Below are 24,434 nucleotides of genomic sequence, written 5' to 3' on the forward strand. Positions count from 1 at the left end.
TGCAATGTGGATTTCAGCCATGCAGTTCCTGGTAAACTTGGTAAGTGTTGACTTGTTAAGAGTTGTGTAATTGGGGATAAGGATTTGTCACTTGGCTGATTGTGTATTATTGTGCAATGAATGGTGATAATCCTTTCAATTACTCGGTTTCTCAGTCAAATAAGGTCCCTGTGAAATAACTGGAATACTACTGACTTCAGTGTAAAACAACCTCCCCTCACTCATATCATATGTGTACCTCAGTGTTCCTTTTAATGCTCCACATTGATGATGCTTGAGCTCAATCAAGGCCTGGTTGGTCAAGTGTCTCTGGTGGGTTATTACCCCAATTATACAAGTATTCAGATCCCCGTAGATGATCTTGCAGTCATGGTCAACATGCTCACTCAGCCACTGGGCCAACTTCCTCTATGGCTGTTGTCCTATCACATGTAGCAAAGAATGTTGAGCCAAACAGTAGAATATTTTTGCTGCAACAAAGCACATTTACAATCTTCAAACATACAACATTATCTATATGAGTTGTTATTTGTTGCGCGTATTGTGTTTTTCACCAACAAGATTATGCCACTGGATAGTCTACCAGTTTTAGCCAGCTTATCACCTTTACCTATACAGTGTTCACAAATGTTTTTTTCAAGATGACAGGACATCAGGTCCTGTAATGTTCAGATGTCTGTCTGACCCACTGAAAATTCACAGGACCCAGAGAATAAAAATGGAACACACATTTCAGATTTAACATTTCTTTTAATTGACATTGAAATTATTGATAAGCTTACAATTTGTAAACTGCAAAGAAGTGTCATGTGTCGGCTGATTTGTCCGAGGGTCCAACACTATTCGTGAACACTGGCTATAATGTCATAGACAGAGAGCTGATATATGACTCATTGTTGGTCAGTGAAAGTTTCTACTAAGGCATAACATGTAAAACATTTTACTGTATTCTATATTTGTATTTTCGTTGCACAACCTTCAATGTTCCAAGCTAAAAGTTTAAGATCGAGAAAGGAACAGGAAAATTTTGAGCCTGTTTCATATTCATTGTCAGATTCATGGGCCAGACCATCTCGCTAGCTATCATTCATTGTTTCCTTGGATATCAAAACAACTTAAATGACAGTGAACATTTCACTTTATAGTTGTATTGTCGTGAAGAGCTTACAATGAAGAATAACATATTTGAGAAAGGTAAGAATAGTTACCACTTGTCATTGTTTCTTTCTTACAGGAGTCCTTGGGCTGTCTGTGATGACCCCTGCCATATTTCCAAGGCTACTACGCAAATGTCTACTCATGCATTTTCCTGGAGGTAATGCTGAACTTCCTTCTCAGTATTTGAACCTGAGCTGGCTGGAACAAGTGTGGACCTACATTAAAGATCAGGAGATAAATGCCCAGTCCACATTCAGAGAACTGAAGATCTTGCCTGATGTTAACAGCTCTGGGAGAGGCAAACTACACAGCTTTGATAATGTGTTCATAGCCCAGTCAGTCACAAACATGGGATCACTGCCACCAAATGTGGGCAGTGCACTGCAGAAGTTAGATATTATCCATCTGAAGTATGTGCCTAACTTTGTTCTTCAAAATCCACATGTCTTTGGGAAAGTTATCCAATACCCAACACAAGCTGGTGTTATGAGTGCTTTGGAGAAACTTTCAGAACACACAGGCCTAAACACAGCTGTACAGAAGTTCAACTCCATGGCTCAGAAACAGGAGAGAAAGGCCTTGGTGGATTACATGAGCCATTGTCAGATGTCACACAAGACCAATATTTTGGTGGTTTTGAGGAAGTTGGCAATATTCACAGTTACAGACGGCAGTTACTGTAGTGTGGAATCTCAGTTGACACTAGCACCTGATGAGAAAATACCAGTACCATATCCTGAGCAATACATGCAGTGTTCATCCCATACAGTTAAGAAGCTGGCTCTGAAACTTGGTGTACCACAGGGGTCCTTTCTTAATGTCTGTCAACAGATCCTTAACCGGATGCTTCACAAATTATACACAAATGATCAAATCACAGATTTTGTAGAGTTTCTTATGGAAAGTCATCAACAGATCATAGAAAAAACAAAAGAGGTTGTTTCACAGATAGAATATTTGTCATCTAGAAATGGAAGAGATGGCTTGAGAGCATGTGATCTCTTTAGTCCTGACAATGATTTCCTTAGTAAGCTGTTTTGTATGGAGGACAAGTTCCCAGCCCAGAGACATACAAGGACAGACACACTGAAGAAAGGTCTAAAACTTATTGGTCTTAAAACAGAGGAAGGTGTTACAGAAGGTGACATTGTGACAACTGCAAGGAAAATTGAAGAGTTGGTTCACCTTGGCAAGAGTTCTGATGCAGAAGTGAAAGCATCAGCACTGACCAAGTGCCTAGAAAGAAACTGGAAAAGATACTCTCTACCATTGCTTTCTGAACTCAAAGTGAGGAAATGCATTCCATGTTTGCAGCAAAAACCGGCCACATATCCTCCTTCTTTGACATGGAAAGGACATTTAAGTGGTCCTCTTTTGTGTTCAGAGGATGTCTACAGTTCCAAATATTCATCAGTTATTGGATCTGTTTGTCGAGTTGCAAGTGCCATGCCTAAAAGTGTTGAGCCTATTTTAGGACTGAGCAGACATCCAAAACTACATCAAGTAATAGAGCATCTGAAAAATATGGGAAGTGTCTACAAGAGTAGAGAACATTACCTCTACATGGACTTTTTGGAGAACATTTACAGCTTCCTGCAATCCCAGTGTTTGTCAGGAACAGACAAGGAGATGTTGGCATGTACACGATGTGTCTGGGTAGGAGTCGAAGATGGATTCCAGTATCCTAAGTCAGTCTACATACCAAAGTCCAGTGACTTGGATCTGAAACCATACAAATTTCCTCTGCCATCTCTGCTAAGAAACTGGAGTTCATTACTCCAAGGCTGTGGGTGTCACCAGAGTCAAACACCTCACATGTTAACTGGTGTCCTGGAAGAAATAAAAGAAAAACATGATGGTTTCAAAACTTCAAACACAAAGAGACCAATTGATGTACAGAATGACCTGAAACTTATTCTGCAGATTCTTAATGAACTGAAAAATGTCCAACCACGACCTGACAGAGTTTACCTTCCAGTCCATCAGAAAAATGATGAGTTTCTTATCCTGCTTCCAGCAGAACAGTGTACCTACTGCAATGCAGAGTGGCTCAAGGATCAGACCTCTGATGACGTAGAGGGTGAGGATGATGAAATATGGTTTGTCCATTCGAACATATCTGAGAATACAGCACAACAACTTGGTGTTTGTTCCTTGACTGAGCGTGTAATGGATGACACTGATGACTTTGATATGGAGTATCATCAGTCAGAACCCTTGACTCGCAGGCTTAAGAATTTGCTTCGTGAATACACGGATGGATTTTCAGTCCCAAAAGAACTGATACAGAATGCAGATGATGCAGGGGCTACAGAAGTTTGCTTCATGTATGATGAGAGACAGAATCAAGATGCAAGAACATCACTTATGAATGAGAATATGGCTGCACTCCAGGGTCCTGCGTTTTGGGCTTATAATAATTCAAGCTTCAAGGAGATGACTTTAAGAACATAAAGAAACTCAGTGGAGCAACAAAGGAAGAGGACACAACCAAAGTGGGCAAGTTTGGATTAGGATTCAACTCTGTCTACAATCTAACAGATGTTCCAAGTTTCATAAGCTTGAACAATATGGTGATTTTTGACCCACACGAGAAGCATTTGGGGAAGCCAGGATTGAGAGCCAACTTGAAGAGTGTTAAAAATAGCAAAATGTTGCGAAAAATGAGTGGCCAATTCAAGCCTTTTGAGGGAATATTTGGTTGTCGGTTCAGAAGAAAAGCACCTAGTGAGCCAATATGTGATGGCACTCTGTTTAGGTTCCCTTTGAGAACACAAGATCAAGCATCTGAAAGTGAAATAAAGGACTTGTCCTATACGGCATATGAAATGGGGGAGTTTTTAAAAAAGTTTGCTGAAAGCTCTGGAAATCTTCTCCTTTTCACACAGAAAGTCTCGTGTGTCAAGTTTTATCATCTACCACCTAATGGAGACCCTGATCATCCTGAACTACTTCTCCATGTGAAGAAAACAATTCAAAACCAAACAATCCTGTACCCTGTTGGATCATCATTGACTGGACACAGTGTCTTGTCATATGCAGCAGGGGCGTGGAGAAATCAACCAAGTGAGGGTCTCAAGATAAGAGAGAGAACTGATATCCATCTCCAAATATTCAATGCTGGTATGACAAGGAAGCTGAAGCTTGTGGTTGGTGTAAACACTATTCGCTGGCTCATTATGTGGGTTACAGGTCAGAGGGAGTCTGGAAGCTTTGCTCGTTCAGGAAAGCTGAAAGGATTGCTCCCATTAGCAGCTGTTGCCCTGCCACTGAGGATGGAAGATGGACGAAATGGAGTTTATGAAATGAATGAATGCCCAACAGGATTCTACAAAGAAGGACACTATTTCTGTTTTTTACCATTACCAGTGCATGTTCCATTTCCAGTTCACATCAATGCCACATTTGCTCTCACATCTGACAGAAGACAGCTGTGTACTCAGACTGAAGACGACAAACAGCTCTATGAAGCTGTTTGGAACCAAGTGTTGAAACAAGATGCAGTTTGCAGATCTTATGTATCTGCACTTGTTGAGATGCCAGTTGACCTTCAATCTGATGTATACTCTTTCTATAAGCTATGGCCACATACATATCAAACTGAGGATCCCATGGTAAAAAGTTTCTATCAAGTAGTTGCTCAGGAAGATGCACAAGTGTTCCTTTTCCCTCATGATGGTACAGTCAAGAGAACAAGTTTTCAAAGAATCAGATTTCTTAACCGAACACTTCACTCTGATGAAGTTGTAGGAAACATAGCATTCAAAGCAGCTGTGCACTTCTGGAACAATACAGACAAAGATATTGTTGATGTCCCTAGCAGAATTTTAGATAGCTTCAAAGCTGCAGATCTCTCAAATGAATTAGAATCGAGATGTATGTCAACCTTTGAATTTTTTTCAACTGTTTTCTTCCCCAATATTTGTGATGCATATTGGACAACAGAAGACAGGGATAAACTAACAATGTATGCCTTGAACTTGCGAGATTCTGATATCCATCACCTGATCAAAGCAACAGCATGTGTTCCAGCACGTCCTCATGGTGTGCTGAAACAGCCGGGACAACTTGTACACCCACATGGAAAGTGTGCAGCAATGTTTTTGGATGAAGATGAATGTTTTCCAACAGGAACAAGTTTACATGGTTTCACAGAACCACATCTACTAGAAATACTCTGTAAGCTAGGAATGGTAAGGGATGATCTCCCAGGTGAGTCTCTGCTTGAGAGAGCTCAGTCAGTGGCCAGTCTTCACCAGAGAAAACCACAGGAAGCAGTGAAAAGATGCTGGAAGATAGTTGGCTACATTTCAGAGACTGATTACTCCAGTAGACAGCTGGTGAAGAAGCAACGTATTGCTGAGTACACTGAAGAAGTCATACAACAGCTCAAAGAAATTCCCTTCTTGCCTATCATGCAGCGTCATGCAACATGGCCACTATCATGGAAAGCAGATGAAATTCCACACCAGGTCTTTGCTAAAGCCAGTGAAATGTTTAGCAGCAAGGTTTTGAATTTGGTGGGCTGCTCAGAACTTGTCATTGATTCCAGTTACCCTGGTTACTTGAGAAATGAAGAAGATGTGTTAACACTGATCGGGCTGCATCGCAAAGATGAAATTGATATTGATACAGCAGCAAGACAACTTTTGTATGTTGCAGAGAAGATCAACTGTACAACAAAACCATCATTACTCAAGCAATTAAGTGACATGTGTTTTGAAATATATTCTTACTTGAAACATTGGTGTGAAGAAACAGAAAGTGAAGATAGTATTGAACACAGAACCACTACACTTGAAGTGCTTGGAAAGGAGTGTGTCATATTAGTGGGTGAACGAATGGTGCGACCTCGTCAGGTAGCTTTTCGGTTATCCCAGGATCTGTCTCCTCATCTGTATCAAGTTACCACAAGCCATACTAATATGTTTAGACAGCTATTTCAAGTTTTAGGAGTGAAATATAGCTTTGATATTCAAGACATTTTAGCTGTTGTTCAATCTATCTCTGATGATACTGGCCTGGAGAAGCTCACCAATGAAAATCTTTCATACATTGAGAGACTGATGAATGCTTTGATTGACATCTTACCGGATCCGTATGGCAAGAGTGAAATACTGGAGATAATGCTTCCAGACAGACATGGTTTTCTGTATGAGGCATCATCACTTTGTTTGGATGACTGTGATTGGGTTGATGAAGATGATACCATGACGTTTCTTCACCCTAAAATCCATCCAGTGGCAGCTAGATGGTTAGGAGTAAAGGGAAAAGAGAGGCTGACCTTTGTGACCATATTTCATCAATTGAATCTTTTGGACAAAGTGAAAAACTCACTTCCAGAATAAAGAGAATCCTATCTGGCTATCCCTGTGATGTTTCAATAATGAAGGAGTTGCTACAGAATGCTGATGATGCTGGAGCCACAGTACTGATGTTTATCAAAGACTTTAGGTCTCTCCCAACAACTCAAGTATTTGGTGAAAACTGGTCCTCTCTGCAGGGTCCTGCTCTGTGTGTCTACAATGACAGCTTCTTTACAGATGCAGATTTTGCTGGCATTAAGAATCTTGGTCAAGGTAGTAAAGGGGATGACCCATTGAAAACTGGACAGTATGGGGTTGGTTTCAACGCAGTTTACCACCTGACTGACGTACCTTCCTTCATGACAGTTGGTCCAACTACAAACAAAACTATCTGTGCCCTGGATCCGCATGTCAAGTATGTTCCACGGGCCACATACAAAAACCCAGGTGCAATAATCAAAGATCTTGATAAATTAAGAGTGAAGTATAAAGATGCATTTGAGGGATACCTTGAAGGATGTGTCCCACTGCAAAAGAAAGGGACACTCTTTCGATTTCCTCTGAGAACAGTGGCTATGGCTGAAGATTCCATAATTTCAAACAGGGAAATAACAACAGACATGATAACAGATCTTCTTAAGGAGTTCAGGAAAGATATGTTTGATTCTCTTCTATTTCTTCACAATGTAAAAAAGATAGTAATTGCAAGTATATCAGCAGATGGGAAATTGTCAACAGAATATTCACTTGAATCGAAAATGACAGAAGGAAATGCAGAAGAACAAAAGAAGTTCATGGAAGACTTAAGAAGCCAAGCTGTGGCAAGAACAAGCCTTCCTGCATTAACACCCTTGGAACTGAAGCTGTCACTAGAGGTACAAGATTCTATAGGCAATAGGCAGCAGTGGTTAGTTGTTCATAGAAGTGGATTTACTAGTGACAAAGATATTCCCGCCTCTGTCTCTTCAGCCTGGGAGAGAGGCGACATTGGTCTACTTCCAAGAGGGGGCATTGCAGTACCAATACCAACCAAGTCAGCCCATTCTGGATCAGGTATTGAAGGGAAAGCATTTAGTATCCTACCTCTACCAGTGTTGACTGGCCTACCTGTACATGTAAATGGCCACTTTGCTCTAGACCATGAAGCAAGAAGAAACTTGTGGCATGGGTCACAAGACCACAGGTCTGACTGGAACAAACACATAGTGGAGGCTATAGTCATTCCAGCTTATCTATCAGCAATGGAAACGATGAAAACCAAGATGCACTGCACACAAAAAGTTCAAGTAAAGGTACTTCAACAAAATCTTAAAGGTTATTATCTGTTTTTGCCAGATATTTCAAAAGCAACAGATAGTTTCTGGAAGTCCATGGCCATGAGTATCTACACAGACATAGTACAAAAGAAGAGTGATTTATTTGGTGTCATTAAACCAGATAAGGGGAAATTCTCTGATCAACCTGAAGGCAGAACATGTGACATTATAGCCAGTGTGAATTGGGTATCAGTGACCAGTGACGTTGGGTTTGCAGGTTATTTTAATGACTTGGAGTCTTACTACCAAATTGAGCGGTCACATTTCTTTAGACAGGTCCATTCTCCAGCATCATCCCAGAAGATGTATGATGCCGCACTAGCAACAGCATGGAGAAACACACAAAAACTGAGTGAAGTTTTGCGGGATCTCAACATGAAGGTCATTGATGCTCCATTTCAAATCTATGGTCAATTTCAAGAAGCAAACCTGTCAGACAAAGTTAGCTGTGTAACACCTGAAAAAACTCTCCAGTTTTTGAAATCATATGCTGATGAAAGACAGGATAAATGCACACTAGGGACATTGCCAAGACTGGTTGATGAAACGCCATACAAATCAGTTGCAACCTTGAAACTTCTAACTGGGTTCATTGTAAGAGCAGATTCGTTTGCTTCAGAAATCTGTGGCCTTCCACTGGCAATGACCATCTCCAGAAAGGTGGCAGTGTTCAGCAGTAGTGAACCACTGATTGTGACAAATTTTACTGACTTACTAACATCTATACCAGATGTTGCACTTCATGGTGAAATAGCTGACCTCTATATGGAACATATCACACAATCATCTTCTCTGATGGCTATGCAGATTGGAACGTTTGCATCAATGCTTCCACACATCCTAGTTTGCCAAAAATTTGCATGCAAATCTTTGATACCATGGCAACAGAATACTGATTTTCCCTCACATCAGTGGATAGCTCGTTTATGGCTGTATCTCAACAATGAGATCAAAAAGATTTCCGAAAAGAACAAAAATGAAGGATGGTTAAGAAATCAGTTGGAACCATTGTCAACATGGTGTTTTTTGCCTGCAAGGAGAGATACCTTCAACTTCTTTCTCTGTTCCATAAAAGATTCTTCTAAAATTATTGACCTGGACAGTGTCACAGAAGAGACGTGTGCTAGAGCTCTGGAAAAAGTAAAAATTCTTCATTTTGGTCAAACTATGTTCAATTGTGAAAAGTTCAAAAACGTCAGAACTGTTGAACTTGTTCCAAAATTGGTGGCAAACTGGAAAAACCCTGATGCAGTTCTCTTTGCTCTCTCAGCAGTAGACTTTTCAGAATGTGAATCACTGTCTGAAATAGAAGCAGAGTCATTCTTGTCCTATTTTTGTAAGAATTTAGGCAGTTTGAAGCAATCACAAGGCTTTCTCAGCTTAACGGACAGGTTAAAGAGTTTGCCATTTTACCTTACAGTGATAGGTCGACTGGTGCCCTTAGCGGGGGATGTGTATGCAGTGAAATCCTCATACAAGCTGCCAAAGAATGGCCTGGAGCACTGGAGTGCAGTGACAGGGAGAACTCTCCTCAAGTACAATGAACAATTAAAGACACTGATCGAGTACCTCGGGGTACCAACACTGACACTGACAGAAGTGTACTCCAGTTTACTGATACCATCCTTCCATCATTTCCCAGGGAGTGCAAAACCTGTCCATCTTAAATTCATTAAAGAATCGCTTCTGCAAAAATCTGAGAAGTACAGTAAACAGCAATTGCAGTTGATAGAGCAGTTGAAAAGATTGAAGTTCATTGAAACAAGTGATGGAAAACTTCACAGAGCGGAAGAATTTTACAGTAGGAACCAGGTTGTATTTGCCACAATGTGTCCTGATTCTGCCTTTCCACCTGACCCATACAACAAAAGTGAATGGTATAATTTTCTTGTCCTCATTGGTCTTCAAGCAGTTGTTAGTGTTGATCAATTTGTAAACTTTGCAAAAGAAGTCGAGATATTAGGAGGGTTGGGAGGAATTTCCAAAGATGTTGCCAAGAAATCTGCAATTCTTATTCAGCATCTTTGTGGGAGACCTGAAAAGAAACAGGAAGGTATCCTGGGTAGAGTAAAGGCCATCAAGTTTCTTCTGCCGTATGTAGTGGATAAAGAGCATGAAACTGGTACTGTCTTGACCCAAATCCATCCCCAGTTTCAAGCTGCCAAGTCTCTGGTTTGCTTTTGTGAATCACTTAGACCACAACACTGCTATTGTGTTTGGACCAGTTGCACAATGTTCCGCACAGAAGACGATCCATCTGAATTAGAATATGGAGACAACAAGAAGATTATTCATTCACAGCTTGGGATACCAGATTCTCCTCCAGCAAATATAGTTGTTCAACATGTACTGAACATCTGCACCTCAGTAGCAAAGATGCAGAAAAAACTACCAATACAAAGTAAAGATATTGTTGAATCTTTGAAGAAAGTGATGAAAGCTGTGTATGAATATTTACAACACCATGGAATTTCAGGTACAATAAAGGAAAAACTGACTGCCACCTGCACTATATATTTACCAGAAGAAAAAATCTTTGTAGCTGCAGATGAAGTAGTTACACGCCTCAGTATGGAAGAAGTTATAGATGGTTATGTCTACTCAGGTCCACTAAGTTTTGGTGAGTTTTTCCCTGTGTTTGAAGCACTAGGAGCAGCAAAAACTGCTTCAGCAAACACATTTGCTTGTGCATTAAAGAAACTACAAGGTCAGGTGGGAAACAAGGAGTTGAATCCAAATGAATTACTTGTTGTCAAAAGTGCAATGAAGTTGTTATTCAAGAAGTATCTTCGTAATAACACTAGTACAAGTCTTGATCTCTGTTCACTGTTTCTACCAAATTGTGACAACATCATGACTCTGTCAACAAAACTAGTATTTTCTGACAACTGGTCATTGAGGCAAAGGGTGAAAAAGTTGAAACTTAACTTCTTTGTAGGATTCAGAAAGTTGGAGATGGATGTAATAGATCCTTTGCACACCATTTCGCTACTTCCGCCAGAACACAGACCCACAATACTGAGTAAGGTCATGAAGGAAAAACTGACCGATACATGTATTGGATCAGCATGTACAGGTAGCATTTCATCCAAGATTCTGACTGTGATCCAGACACCTGAATTCATATCAGGACTTGTACGACTTGTCAACCATAAGAAAATCATAACAGAATCAAGACCATTAGAAAGTGCAGACTGTGAGAAACTTGAACACAATTTGTCAAATATTGAGCTCTTTGAAGTTGAGCGTCTGGAAACTTGTATTATCTATGATGGAAATATTGTTGAAGGAAGTGAATTTACCCAGACATGTGTTACTGATAAGGAACAACAGTCGCTGTGCATATACATTTCTACAAATGCTATGACTAAAGATGAAGATTCTGTATATTCCAATTTGTCCTTTGCCATCAATGCACTAACAGGGGGCCATCTAGGAGAAAGTGTTGCAACACTTGTGAGACTGTTAAAATGTGAGCCACAGATGATACATGAGATACTAGATACATGCAACATCACTGCTTTTGATTATACCTCTAGTCCTTTGTACCGAACTGTATTCCCACCACCAGGTACAATCATCCCTGAGAAGTTTCACTTCATGTTAGACAACAGTTTTTCCTATTTCAAGGAAGGGGAGTATGCAGGATATGAAGTGTATGATCCTCTGATTGATGGTGAAGGTGATGACCTCACTGGGGAGATGGAAGCTGGAGATGTCTTCATAGTGTATGTGATTATAAAGGAAGTTGTGACATTGGGAGAAACTCCTCTCCAAGCCAGATACATTATTGAAGGAAAAGATGGGACCAAAAAGGAGGTTTGTGCCACTCAGCTTTACAAGTTTTTCAGAGATACAGAAGATGGGATGATAGTAAGAAGCACTGTATCACCAGACTCACCCCTTGAGGTTCCACCAGCCTTGGAGGATGTTTTGAGAGAGATTCGAAACACTTTGAAGGAAGCCTGGGCTATGCTTGATGAGAGGGATAGGAACAGGGTGAAGAAACGTTTGTATTTCAAGTGGCATCCTGACAAAAATCCAGACCGAAGTGATTTCTGCAATGAAGTCTGCAAGTATATTGGTATATACATTGAAAGACTGGAGAAGGGACTAACCATTGATGATATTCAAGATGAAACTGATGGAGGCAGTTCAACAGATTATTCATGGTTCCACCGGTTTAATGCCAGAACTTCAAGACACAGATCATATCAGAGGGAGTATCAACACTCTCACCATCACTTCAGGGGAGGCAGCTATGGATCTGGATCTGGATCTGGATCTGGTTCTGGTTCTGGTTCTGGTTCTGGTTCTGGATATAGATATGGATATCAATCTGGCTCCTTCCACCAGTCTACAGGAAATCCTGATCTGTCAGAAGCGAGGAGGTGGCTCCGTCAAGCCAAGGCAGATCTAGATGCTGGTAGAAAAGTATTGAGTTTGTCAATGGCGTACAACTGGATCTGTTTTATGGGTCAACAGGTAAGTTATAGATTGTTCAGATAGTGATTCAATATCATTGATCTTTTTGTGTGAAAATAGGTACTGAGCTGCCAAGGCCCCTGCTCTGACTCAGTGACTTGGTCAGTTGTGAGTGAGTGAGTGAGCTTGGTTTTACGCCGCTTTTAGCAATATTCCAGCAATATCATGGCGGGGGACACCAGAAATAGGCTTCACACATTGTACCCATGTGGGGAATTGAACCCGGGTCTTTGGCATTTCGAGCGAACACTTAAACCACTAGGCTACCCCACCGCCCTGGTCAGTTGTGTGTCCTGATACCCTGATAACATGATTACACCCTCATGGTATGGTAGCTTGATCACACACCCTCATGGTATGGTAGCTTGATCAGACCCTCATGGTATGGATCTTGATAACACCCTCATGGTATGAAAGCTTGATCACAACATCCATCTGTTGTTTGTCTTGTCCAGATTTAATTATAGCTGGGATATTTGTAGGTATCCTTGGTCATTCTTGACAAATGGATGTAAAAAAGAGTACATATTCTTTATATGTCACTGTATACAATGTCTTGAGTTCTACTGTAGGGAACTGTGGTGTGTCAGAGCTGCATGGCACAGTTGTGGCAATGGCACTTGTATATTTGTATTCTGTTGGAAATAGTAAAAATGCCAGTCTGTACTTCATTGTGTTCTCCACATTCAGTGTTATCATTTTGCCTACCCGGTATGTAATCCTAATGGGTTCACAGTGGTGTGATGTATTTCTACACCTAAGATGATGTGAGATCACAGTGGTGTGATGTATTTCTACACCTAAAATGATCTGAGTTCACAGTGGTGTGGTGTATTTCTACACCTAAGATGATGTGAGTTCACAGTGGTGTGATGTATTTCTACACCTAAGAAGATCTGAGTTCACAGTGGTGTGGTGTATTTCTACACCTAAGATGATGTGAGTTCACAGTGGTGTGATGTATTTGTACACCTAAGATGATGTGAGTTCACAGTGGTGTGATGTATTTCTACACCTAAGATGATGTGGGTTCACAGTGGTGTGATGTATTTCTACACCTAAGATGATGTGAGTTCACAATGTGATGTTGCTGATCAATTTTACATCCACAGAAACACCATGTAGCACTTATGGTGGTGATGTCATCAAAACAATCAAGTTAGAGATTATCCCTGTAGTGGCCTCCCACTAATAGCAACCCCATGTCAAGACCAATGCTTTCGAACCAAGCCCCTCTGACACAGGTTCCAATCAGCAACCCTTACAACCCATACCACAGGTGGCAACACAGGTGTATCAGTGACAACACAACGTCTATGTGTCTATGGCAGTCTGACAGTCAATTCTAACACCAGAACATGTCTCTCCTCTTCAGCCCTAATGTTTTAATGTCGATACATCACAAGGATAAATGCACTGAACGGTTTTGAATTCTATGGAAAATTCCCTTTACTATGATGTCATCCACTCATTGTAGGGACTGCAAAATTGATTAAGTCTTCATACATTACATACATCACCATTTTAGACATGTTACTACTAAATCACCATTTGCAGAGTTTTGAGTAATTTTCAATCTAGATCTCGATTTTTGTAACTGGAAGAATTTGAAAAAAAATCATATTATTGTGATCACTGGTATTTTTGTTGTTGTTTGATCAAATCACCAATGATCATTCTGAAAGATCATCGATGACCATATAGTTGCTGAGAATGTTATGGAAAATATACATAAATGATCACCAAAGTGAACTTTTAGCCATGTTGAAAAGAGTTATATTAAAATCATATCACACATATGTCGGTTGTGTTATGTCTCTAACATCACCGATAGTTTAAAATGATCATCTTCCTTACGCAAATCCCAGTAACCAATATCCTGTGTCTCAGTGAAATCAAGGGAAACATGTCAGATGTGAAAACAAACGCAGCACTCAGGAAAAGAGTACTTGTTTGAGTACTTTAAACCAAGCCAATTTCAGATTTTACTGTGTATAATTTTCTCACATTGTGAGAGATCCGTTCACCTACTCATTGCATACACTTGCTCATATTGAGCTTTAGAATAATAATAATAATAAGTCATCTTCTATAGCGCACAGTCTCCAAACACCAAGTGATTGCTTGCGGCGCTTTAATCAGAATCTGATTCTTATTACCCCGGATAACCCAAGCTGCCTGTAAGGCGCTAGAAGGTTATAGTCACATGACTTTATCCAACCGGGTACCCATTTTCTGCTGGGTGAACAGAGGCAATTTGAACAAACTCACTTGCCTAAGATGAGACCCCATGTATCACATGTGCTTCGTTATGGGGCAGGACAGAAGTCGTAGAAACTCTCAGGAGTCAAGCTGCCAAACACGGTCACCCATCCAAGGACTGTCTGAGCTTGACGTTGCTTAACTTCAACTGATTCTGATTCGTGGCCTGAGCAATATGTACAAGACCACACGCCACCACAGACCACACGCCACCACAGACCACACGCCACCACATAGACCATGCATGGGAAGAGGATTGTAGCAAAAACTAAGGAAACAATAGATGTAATCAATGATTTGCTACATTGAGCACAATATATTATAGTTTGGTATAAGATTTCAGCACTTGTATTGAGCTTTCTACTTTCAATGTGAGAAAATGGAGTGAATATTTTCAGGCATTGATATTAACTGGTACAAAAACTCTGTTTTGTTTCACACAAGAGAAAATGTGTTTTATCGTGTACACTTCCCCCTAATGATTAAACAGTTTTGAATATGGTGAATTTTGTGATATCATTGCATGATAATCTTTCGCATAACACTTTCAAACCCATTTACACTTTGTTCATCTGCAGGCTGCTGAAAAGGCCATCAAGTCCATGCTATACAATAAAGACTCCAGGCAAGCTGATGTGATGAGAACCCATGATTTATCCAGCCTATCTAGTGGTTTAGGTAACCCTTCCCTGACATCCCTGGCCTCCCAACTACAGAATGTTATACAGGACTTCAACCGCCTGCGCTACCCGGACAGACTTGCCTACCCCAGGATCCCAGCTGATGTATACACACAGGCTGATGCCTCACTAGCATGTGATCTGGCTGGCAAGATTGTGTGTCTGGTGGAACAGTCTCTACACTAAGGTGAGCCCTGAAGCTGTAAATCTCAGTGTCATCTCTCTGTCAGTTTTATAACCTGGAAGACCCACAAATACACACACAGATGTCGTTGATGACCATGTATTATACAAATTGTTCTACCTTCATGATCTGAGACATGCAAGGTCAGGTGTAAGGTTGTCTATTTATAGTACAAGTGATGTACCCTTGAGCATAAGTCAAGCCACATCCACTTTATTACATGTTATTGTATATGCTTTGAAAATTAATATCCATGTATCAAACTTGTAACCAGAGCATATTTACCTCTGTAGAACAAACTAAACTGAAATGACCTTTCACATGCAATCTGAGAGGATACACAACACATGAGTATCAACAATGAAAGTAGGTATGGTCACCAGCTCAAACCTCTCACTGAGACACTGGTTGTATGTTATGGCACCCTCTCACTGAGACACTGGTTGTATGTTATGGCACCCTCTCACTGAGACACAGGTTGTATGTTACAGCACCCTCTCACTGAGACACAGGTTGTATGTTATGGCACCCTCTCACTGAGACACAGGTTGTATGTTACAGCACCCTCTCACTGAGACACTGGTTGTATGTTATGGCACCCTCTCACTGAGACACTGGTTGTATGTTACAGCACCCTCTCACTGAGACACTGGTTGTATGTTATGGCACCCTCTCACTGAGACACAGGTTGTATGTTACAGCACCCTCTCACTGAGACACAGGTTGTATGTTACAGCACCCTCTCACTGAGACACTGCTTGTATGTTACAGCACCCTCTCACTGAGACACAGGTTGTATGTTACAGCACCCTCTCACTGAGGCACTGGTTGTATGTTATGGCACCTTCTCACTGAGACACAGGTTGTATGTTACAGCACCCTCTCACTGAGACACAGGTTGTATGTTACAGCACCTTCTCACTGAGACACAGGTTGTATGTTACAGCACCCTCTCACTGAGACACTGGTTCTATGTTATGGCACCCTCTCACTGAGACACTGGATGTATGTTACAGCACCCTGTCACTGAGACACAGGTTGTATGTTACAGCACCCTCTCACTGAGACACAGGTTGTATGTTACAGCACCCTCTCACTGAGACACTGCTTGTATGTTACAGCACCCTCTCACTGAGACACTGGATGTATGTTACAGCACCCTCTCACTGAGACACAGGATGTATGTAATAGCACTGAGACACTTGTTGTGCTTTTTGTTCACAGGTAGAATCTGTTCACACTCTTATGGTCCAGGACTCATAGACAGCAGAACAGCGTGGACCATGTCCATGGTGGCAGTTTCCTTCAGGCGGCAGGACACCTTGCAGCCAATCTTCATACAGCCAACTGTCATGGCATTGTCATTCACACACTGTAGTTAGATGTTTTGGACATATTGCTATATGACAAATCAACTCTCCCTCAACCATTTACAAAAAAAATTTGATCATTTTTTGTTTTTGAAGATTGCGAAGATATGGTTGTTTTTACTCATTTCCCAGAAGAGATACTTAGTCTTGGTATTTGTTTTTTATATTATTATCATTCCTGTTTGTACATTCTTTGTTCAGATGTAAATTAGAACGTATTGATTCTATTTTATCTATTATTCAAACTTGAGACAGTAATTATGTAGAGTGGATTGTTCTTGTTTTATGGAAGTGTGAACATGCAGTAGTTTACTTGAGAATAACACAGTACTCTTGACAATATTATACAATTATAGACTGGTCATGAGGTCAATACCTGTTTTTATGGACCCGTCAATATTGCTTTTCGCGGGTCCATAAAAACAGGTATTGACCGAATTCGCCAGTCTATAATTGTTTTAGTATGTAATTACCGAGAAAAAGCTTCTAAAATTCAAAACTTGTCCATTTAGTCAAGAAAAGTAATTATTTTCACTACAAACCAATAACGTTATGTCAACAATACTCTGACATGTAAACAATAGAATGACGTCATAGTAACTCAGGTCAATATGAGTTTTGGTCGGACTCGGGTTGGAGTCAATATGCTTTTCTGTCGACGGTCACGTGATTGCCTCTAGACCAATCAGTTAGCCGGAAAAATATGTTTGCATAATAAAGCACTTTAGCATAAATAGTTGTTATATAGACAATGTCATATATCACATTACTGAAATATAGATGGGAATGCTTCGTATGTACACTTCTGCACTGGGTGTGTACATGGGGGAACTCACCAAAAATATATTGTTGTTTTCCTGTAGAATGTTGAAACCTCTCTAGTTCTTATGTAATGATGACTTGTGAATATTGCCTTTTGGGATGAAGAAAAGAGAAATGTCTCTTGTTCTTATGTTATGATTACTTGTGAGTATTTTCTTTTGCCTTTTTGGGTGAAGAATGGTAAAATCTTTCTACTTCTTTGTGTTTTGTTATGACTTGTAAATATTGCCCTTTGGAATGATGAACAGTGAAACCTCTCTACTTCTAGTGTTATGGCTTGTGGATATTGCCTTTTGGGATGTAGGATGGTTAAAACCTCTCTTGTTCTTGTGTTATAATGACATGTGAATATTGCCCTTTGGGATGTAAGATGGTTAAAACCTCTCTTGTTCTTGTGTTATAATCACTTGTGAATACTGCCTTTTGGGATGTAGGATGGTTAAAACCTCTCTTGTTCTTATGTTATGATAACTTGTAAATATTGACTTTTGGGATGTAAGATGGTAAAAACCTCTCTTGTTCTTATGTTATGATAACTTGTAAATATTGACTTTTGGGATGTAAGATGCTTAAAACCTCTCTTGTTATTATGTTATGATGACTTGTAAATATTGACTTTTGGGATGTAAGATGGTTAAAACCTCTCTTGTTCTTGTGTTATAGTGACATGTGAATATTGACTTTTGGGATGTAAGATGGTTAAACTTCTCTTGTTCTTGTGTTATAATGACATGTGAATATTGCCTTTTGGGATGTAGGATGGTTAAAACCTCTCTTGTTCTTGTGTTATAATGACATGTGAATATTGCCTTTTGGGATGTAGGATGGTTAAAACCTCTCTTGTTCTTGTGTTATAATGACATGTGAATATTGCCTTTTGGGATGTAGGATGGTTAAAACCTCTCTTGTTCTTGTGTTATAATGACATGTGAATATTGCCTTTTGGGATGTAAGATGGTTAAAACCTCTCTTGTTCTTGTGTTATAATGACATGTGAATATTGCCTTTTGGGATGTAGGATGGTTAAAACCTCTCTTGTTCTTGTGTTATAATGACATGTGAATGTTGCACTTTGGAATGTAGAATGGTGAAACCTCTCTAGTCCTTTTGTTATGATGACTTGTAAATATTGCCTTTTGGGGTGAAGAATGGTAAAACCGTTCTAGTTCTTGTGCTTTAATGACTTGTGAATATTGCCTTTTGGGATAAAGAATAGCGAAACATCTCTAATTCTTGTGTTATGATGACTTGTAAATATTGCCTTTTGGGGTGAAGAATGGTAAAACCGTTCTAGTTCTTGTGCTTTAATGACTTGTGAATATTGCCTTTTGGGATGAAGAATAGGGAAACATCTCTAATTCTTGTGTTATGATGACTTGTGAATATTGCCCTTTGGGATGTAGAATGGTGAAACCTCTATAGTTCTTATGTTATGATTATTTGTTAGAAATGTTTTGCCTCTTGGGGTGAAGTATGGTAAAATCGTTCAACTTTTTGTGTTTTGTGATGACTTTTGGATATTGCCCTTTTGGATGTACCACGGTAAAACCGTTCTAGTTCTTGTGCTATAATGACTTGTAAATATTGCCTCTTTGGGATGAAGAATAGCGCAACATCTCTAATTCTTGTAATATAATCACTTGTGAATATTGCCCTTTGGGATGTAAAATGGTGAAACCTCCCTAGTTCTTGTGTTTTGATGACTTGTGAATATTGCCCTTTGGGATGTAGAATGGTAAAACCGTTCTAGTTCTTGTGCTTTAATGACTTGTAAATATTGCCTTTTGGGATGAAGAATAGTAAAACATCTCTAATTCTTGTAATATAAATCACTTGTGGATATTGCCCTTTGGGATGTAGAATGGTTAAAACCTCTCTTGTTCTTGTGTTATAATGACATGTGAATGTTGCCCTTTGGAATATAAGATGGTTAAAACCTCTCTTGTTCTTGTGTTATAATGACATGTGAATGTTGCCCCTTGGAATGTAGAATGGTGAAACCTCTCTAGTTCTTGTGTTATGATGACATTTGAATATTGCCTTTTGGGGTGAAGAATAGTAAAACCGTTCTAGTTCTTGTGCTTTAATGACTTGTGAATTAATGACTTGTGAATATTGCCTTTTGGGATGAAGAATAGTGAAGCATCTCTAATTCTTGTGTTATGATGACTTGTGAATATTGCCTTTTGGGGTGAAGAATGGTAAAACCGTTCTAGTTCTTGTGCTTTAATGACTTGTGAATATTGCCTTTTGGGATGAAGAATAGCGAAACATCTCTAATTCTTGTGTTATGATGACTTGTGAATATTGCCCTTTGGGATGTAGAATGGTGAAACCTCCCTAGTTCTTGTGTTATGATGACATTTGAATATTGCCTTTTGGGGTGAAGAATAGTAAAATCGTTCTAGTTCTTGTGCTTTAATGACTTGTGAATTAATGACTTGTGAATATTGCCTTTTGGGATGAAGAATAGTGAAGCATCTCTAATTCTTGTGTTATGATGACTTGTGAATATTGCCATTTGGGGTGAAGAATGGTAAAACCGTTCTAGTTCTTGTGCTTTAATGACTTGTGAATATTGCCTTTTGGGATGAAGAATAGGGAAACATCTCTAATTCTTGTGTTATGATGACTTGTGAATATTGCCCTTTGGGATGTAGAATGGTGAAACCTCTCTAGTTCTTATGTTATGATTATTTGTTAGAAATGTTTTGCCTCTTGGGGTGAAGTATGGTAAAATCGTTCAACTTTTTGTGTTTTGTGATGACTTTTGGATATTGCCCTTTTGGATGTACCACGGTAAAACCGTTCTAGTTCTTGTGCTTTAATGACTTGTGAATATTGCCTTTTGGGATGAAGAATAGGGAAACATCTCTAATTCTTGTGTTATGATGACTTGTGAATATTGCCCTTTGGGATGTAGAATGGTGAAACCTCTATAGTTCTTATGTTATGATTATTTGTTAGAAATGTTTTGCCTCTTGGGGTGAAGTATGGTAAAATCGTTCAACTTTTTGTGTTTTGTGATGACTTTTGGATATAGCCCTTTTGGATGTACCACGGTAAAACCGTTCTAGTTCTTGTGCTATAATGACTTGTAAATATTGCCTCTTTGGGATGAAGAATAGCGCAACATCTCTAATTCTTGTAATATAATCACTTGTGAATATTGCCCTTTGGGATGTAAAATGATGAAACCTCTCTAGTTCTTGTGTTTTGATGACTTGTGAATATTGCCCTTTGGGATGTGGAATGGTAAAACCGTTCTAGTTCTTGTGCTTTAATGACTTGTAAATATTGCCTTTTGGGATGAAGAATAGTAAAACATCTCTAATTCTTGTAATATAAATCACTTGTGGATATTGCCCTTTGGGATGTAGAATGGTTAAAACCTCTCTTGTTCTTGTGTTATAATGACATGTGAATGTTGCCCTTTGGAATGTAAGATGGTTAAAACCTCTCTTGTTCTTGTGTTATAATGACATGTGAATGTTGCCCTTTGGAATGTAGAATGGTGAAACCTCTCTAGTTCTTGTGTTATGATGACATTTGAATATTGCCTTTTGGGGTGAAGAATAGTAAAACCGTTCTAGTTCTTGTGCTTTAATGACTTGTGAATTAATGACTTGTGAATATTGCCTTTTGGGATGAAGAATAGCGAAGCATCTCTAATTCTTGTGTTATGATGACTTGTGAAAATTGCCCTATGGGGTGAAGAATGGTAAAACCGTGCTAGTTCTTGTGCTTTAATGACTTGTGAATATTGCCTTTTGGGATGAAGAATAGCGAAACATCTCTAATTCTTGTGTTATGATGACTTGTGAATATTGCCCTTTGGGATGTAGAATGGTGAAACCTCTCTAGTTCTTATGTTATGATTATTTGTTAGAAATGTTTTGCCTCTTGGGGTGAAGAATGGTAAAATCGTTCAACTTTTTGTGTTTTGTGATGACTTTTGGATATTGCCCTTTTGGATGTACCACGGTAAAACCGTTCTAGTTCTTGTGCTATAATGACTTGTGAATATTGCCTCTTTGGGATGAAGAATAGCGCAACATCTCTAATTCTTGTAATATAATCACTTGTGAATATTGCCCTTTGGGATGTAAAATGGTGAAACCTCCCTAGTTCTTGTGTTTTGATGACTTGTGAATATTGCCCTTTGGGATGTAGAATGGTAAAACCGTTCTAGTTCTTGTGCTTTAATGACTTGTAAATATTGCCTTTTGGGATGAAGAATAGTAAAACATCTCTAATTCTTGTAATATAAATCACTTGTGGATATTTCCCTTTGGGATGTAGAATGGTTAAAACCTCTCTTGTTCTTATGTTATGATGACTTGTAAATATTGCCCTTTGGGATGTAAGATGGTTAAAACCTCTCTTGTTCTTGTGTTATAATGACATGTGAATGTTGCCCTTTGGAATGTAGAATGGTGAAACCTCTCTTGTTCTTGTGTTATGATGACATGTGATTATTGCCTTTTGGGATGAAGAATAGTGAAGCCTCTGTAGTTCTTATGTTATGATTATTTGTAAAAAATGTTTTGCCTCTTGGGGTGAAGAATGGTAAAATCGTTCAACTTTTTGTGTTCTGTAATGATTTGTAAATATTGCCTTTTGGGGTGAAGAATGGTAAAACCGTTCTAGTTCTTGTGCTATAATGACTTGTGAATATTGCCTTTTGGGAATAAGAATAGCGAAACATCTCTAATTCTTGTGTTATGATGACTTGTGAATATTGCCCTTTGGGATGTAGGATGGTTAAAATCTCTCTAGTTCTTGTGTTATAATGACATGTGAATATTGACTTTTGGACTGTAGGATAGTAAAATCTGCCTAGTTCTTGTGTTATAATGACATGTGAATATTGACTTTTGGACTGTAGGATAGTAAAATGTGCCTTGTTCTTGTGTTATACTGACCTGTACTTATTGCCTTTTGGGATGTAGGATGATTAAAACCTCTCTAGTTCTTGTGTTATAATGACATGTGAATATTGACTTTTGGACTGTAGGATAGTAAAATGTGCCTAGTTCTTGTGTTATAATGACATGTGAATATTGACTTTTGGACTGTAAGATAGTAAAATCTGCCTAGTTCTTGTGTTATAATGACATGTGAATATTGACTTTTGGACTGTAGGATAGTAAAATGTGCCTAGTTCTTGTGTTATAAATCACTTCTGAATACTGCCTTTTTCGATGAAGAATAGTGAAACCTCTATAGTCCTTTTGTTATGATGACTTGTAGATATTGCCTTTTGGGATGAAGAATAGTGAAACCTCTCTAGTTCTTTTGTTATGATGACTTGTGAATATTGCCCTTTGGGATGAAGAATAGTGAAGCCTCTGTAGTTCTTATGTTATGATTATTTGTAAAAAATGTTTTGCCTCCTGGGGTGAAGAATGGTAAAATCTTTCAACTTTTTGTGTTCTGTGATGATTTGTAAATATTGCCTTTTGGGGTGAAGAATGGTAAAACCGTTCTAGTTCTTGTGCTATAATGACTTGTGAATATTGCCTTTTGGGAATAAGAATAGCGAAACATCTCTAATTCTTGTGTTATGATGACTTGTGAATATTGCCCTTTTGGATGTAGGATGGTTAAAATCTCTCTAGTTCTTGTGTTATAATGACATGTGAATATTGACTTTTGGACTGTAGGATAGTAAAATCTGCCTAGTTCTTGTGTTATAAAGTCTTGTAATTATTGCCTATGGGATGTAAGATGGTAAAATGTGCCTAGTTCTTGTGTTAAAACCTCTTTAGTTCTTGTGTTATAATGACATGTGAATATTGACTTTTGACTGTAGGATAGTAAAATCTGCCTAGTTCTTGTGTTATAAAGTCTTGTAATTATTGGCTATGGGATGTAAGATGGTAAAATGTGCCTAGTTCTTGTGTTATAATGACATGTGAATATTGACTTTTGGACTGTAGGATAGTAAAATCTGCCTAGTTCTTGTGTTATAAAGTCTTGTAATTATTGGCTATGGGATGTAAGATGGTAAAATGTGCCTAGTTCTTGTGTTATAATGACTTGTAAATATTGCCTTTAGGGATGAAGAATAGTGAAATCTCTCTAGTTTTGTGTTATAAATCACTTCTGAATACTGCCTTTTTCGATGAAGAATAGTGAAACCTCTCTAGTTCTTGTGGTATGATCACTTGTAAATATTGCCCTTTGGGATGAAGAATAGTGAAGCCTCTCTAGTTCTTATGTTATGATTATTTGTAAAAAATGTTTTGCCTCTTGGGGTGAAGAATGGTAAAATCTTTCAACTTTTTGTGTTCTGTGATGATTTGTAAATATTGCCTTTTGAGTTGAAGAATGGTAAAACCGTTTTAGTTCTTGTGCTATAATGACTTGTGAATATTGCCTTTTGGCATGAAAAATAGCGAAACATCTCTAATTCTTGTGTTATGATGACTTGTGAATACTGCCTTTTGGGATGTAGAATGGTGAAACCTCCCTAGTTCTTGTGTTATGATGATTTGTGGATATTGCCCTTTGGGATGTAGAATGGTAAAACCGTTCTAGTTCTTGTGCGTTAATGACTTGTAAATATTGCCTTTAGGGATGAAGAATAGTAAAACATCTCTAATTCTTGTAATATAAATCACTTGTGGATATTGCCTTTTGGGATGTAGGATGGTTAAAACCTCTCTTGTTCTTGTGTTGTAATGACATGTGTACATCTCTTATTCTTGTGTTATAAGTACTTGTAAATGTTGCTTCTTGGGATGAAGAATAGTGAAACCTCTCTAGTTCTTCTGTCATGATTATTTGGAAAAATAATGACTTGTGTTCTAATGACTTGTGAATATTGCCTTTTGGGATGAAGAATA

The 24,434-nt window shown here is 38.9% G+C and overlaps 2 long non-coding RNA genes and 1 pseudogene across 2 annotated transcripts; 2 read left to right on the plus strand and 1 right to left on the minus strand.

Moving 5' to 3' along the window:
- The window catches only part of LOC124262734, a 37,507-nt pseudogene extending 19,140 nt beyond the window's left edge, over positions 1-18,367 (plus strand).
- A 1,479-nt stretch (positions 18,368-19,846) lies between these two features.
- Positions 19,847-21,544, minus strand: LOC124262735. The gene is made up of 3 exons (XR_006894674.1): positions 21,105-21,544; positions 20,255-20,517; positions 19,847-19,919 (listed from the first exon to the last, which is right to left on the minus strand). It is a non-coding gene; the product is annotated as an uncharacterized LOC124262735 (long non-coding RNA).
- LOC124262736 lies at positions 20,529-23,317 on the plus strand. The gene is made up of 2 exons (XR_006894675.1): positions 20,529-20,967; positions 22,799-23,317. It is a non-coding gene; the product is annotated as an uncharacterized LOC124262736 (long non-coding RNA).
- Positions 23,318-24,434: the final 1,117 nt, after the last annotated feature.

Source organism: Haliotis rubra, unplaced genomic scaffold (assembly GCF_003918875.1).
Source record: "Haliotis rubra isolate DU_JTF1 unplaced genomic scaffold, ASM391887v1 Scf850, whole genome shotgun sequence".
NCBI lineage: Eukaryota > Metazoa > Mollusca > Gastropoda > Lepetellida > Haliotidae > Haliotis > Haliotis rubra.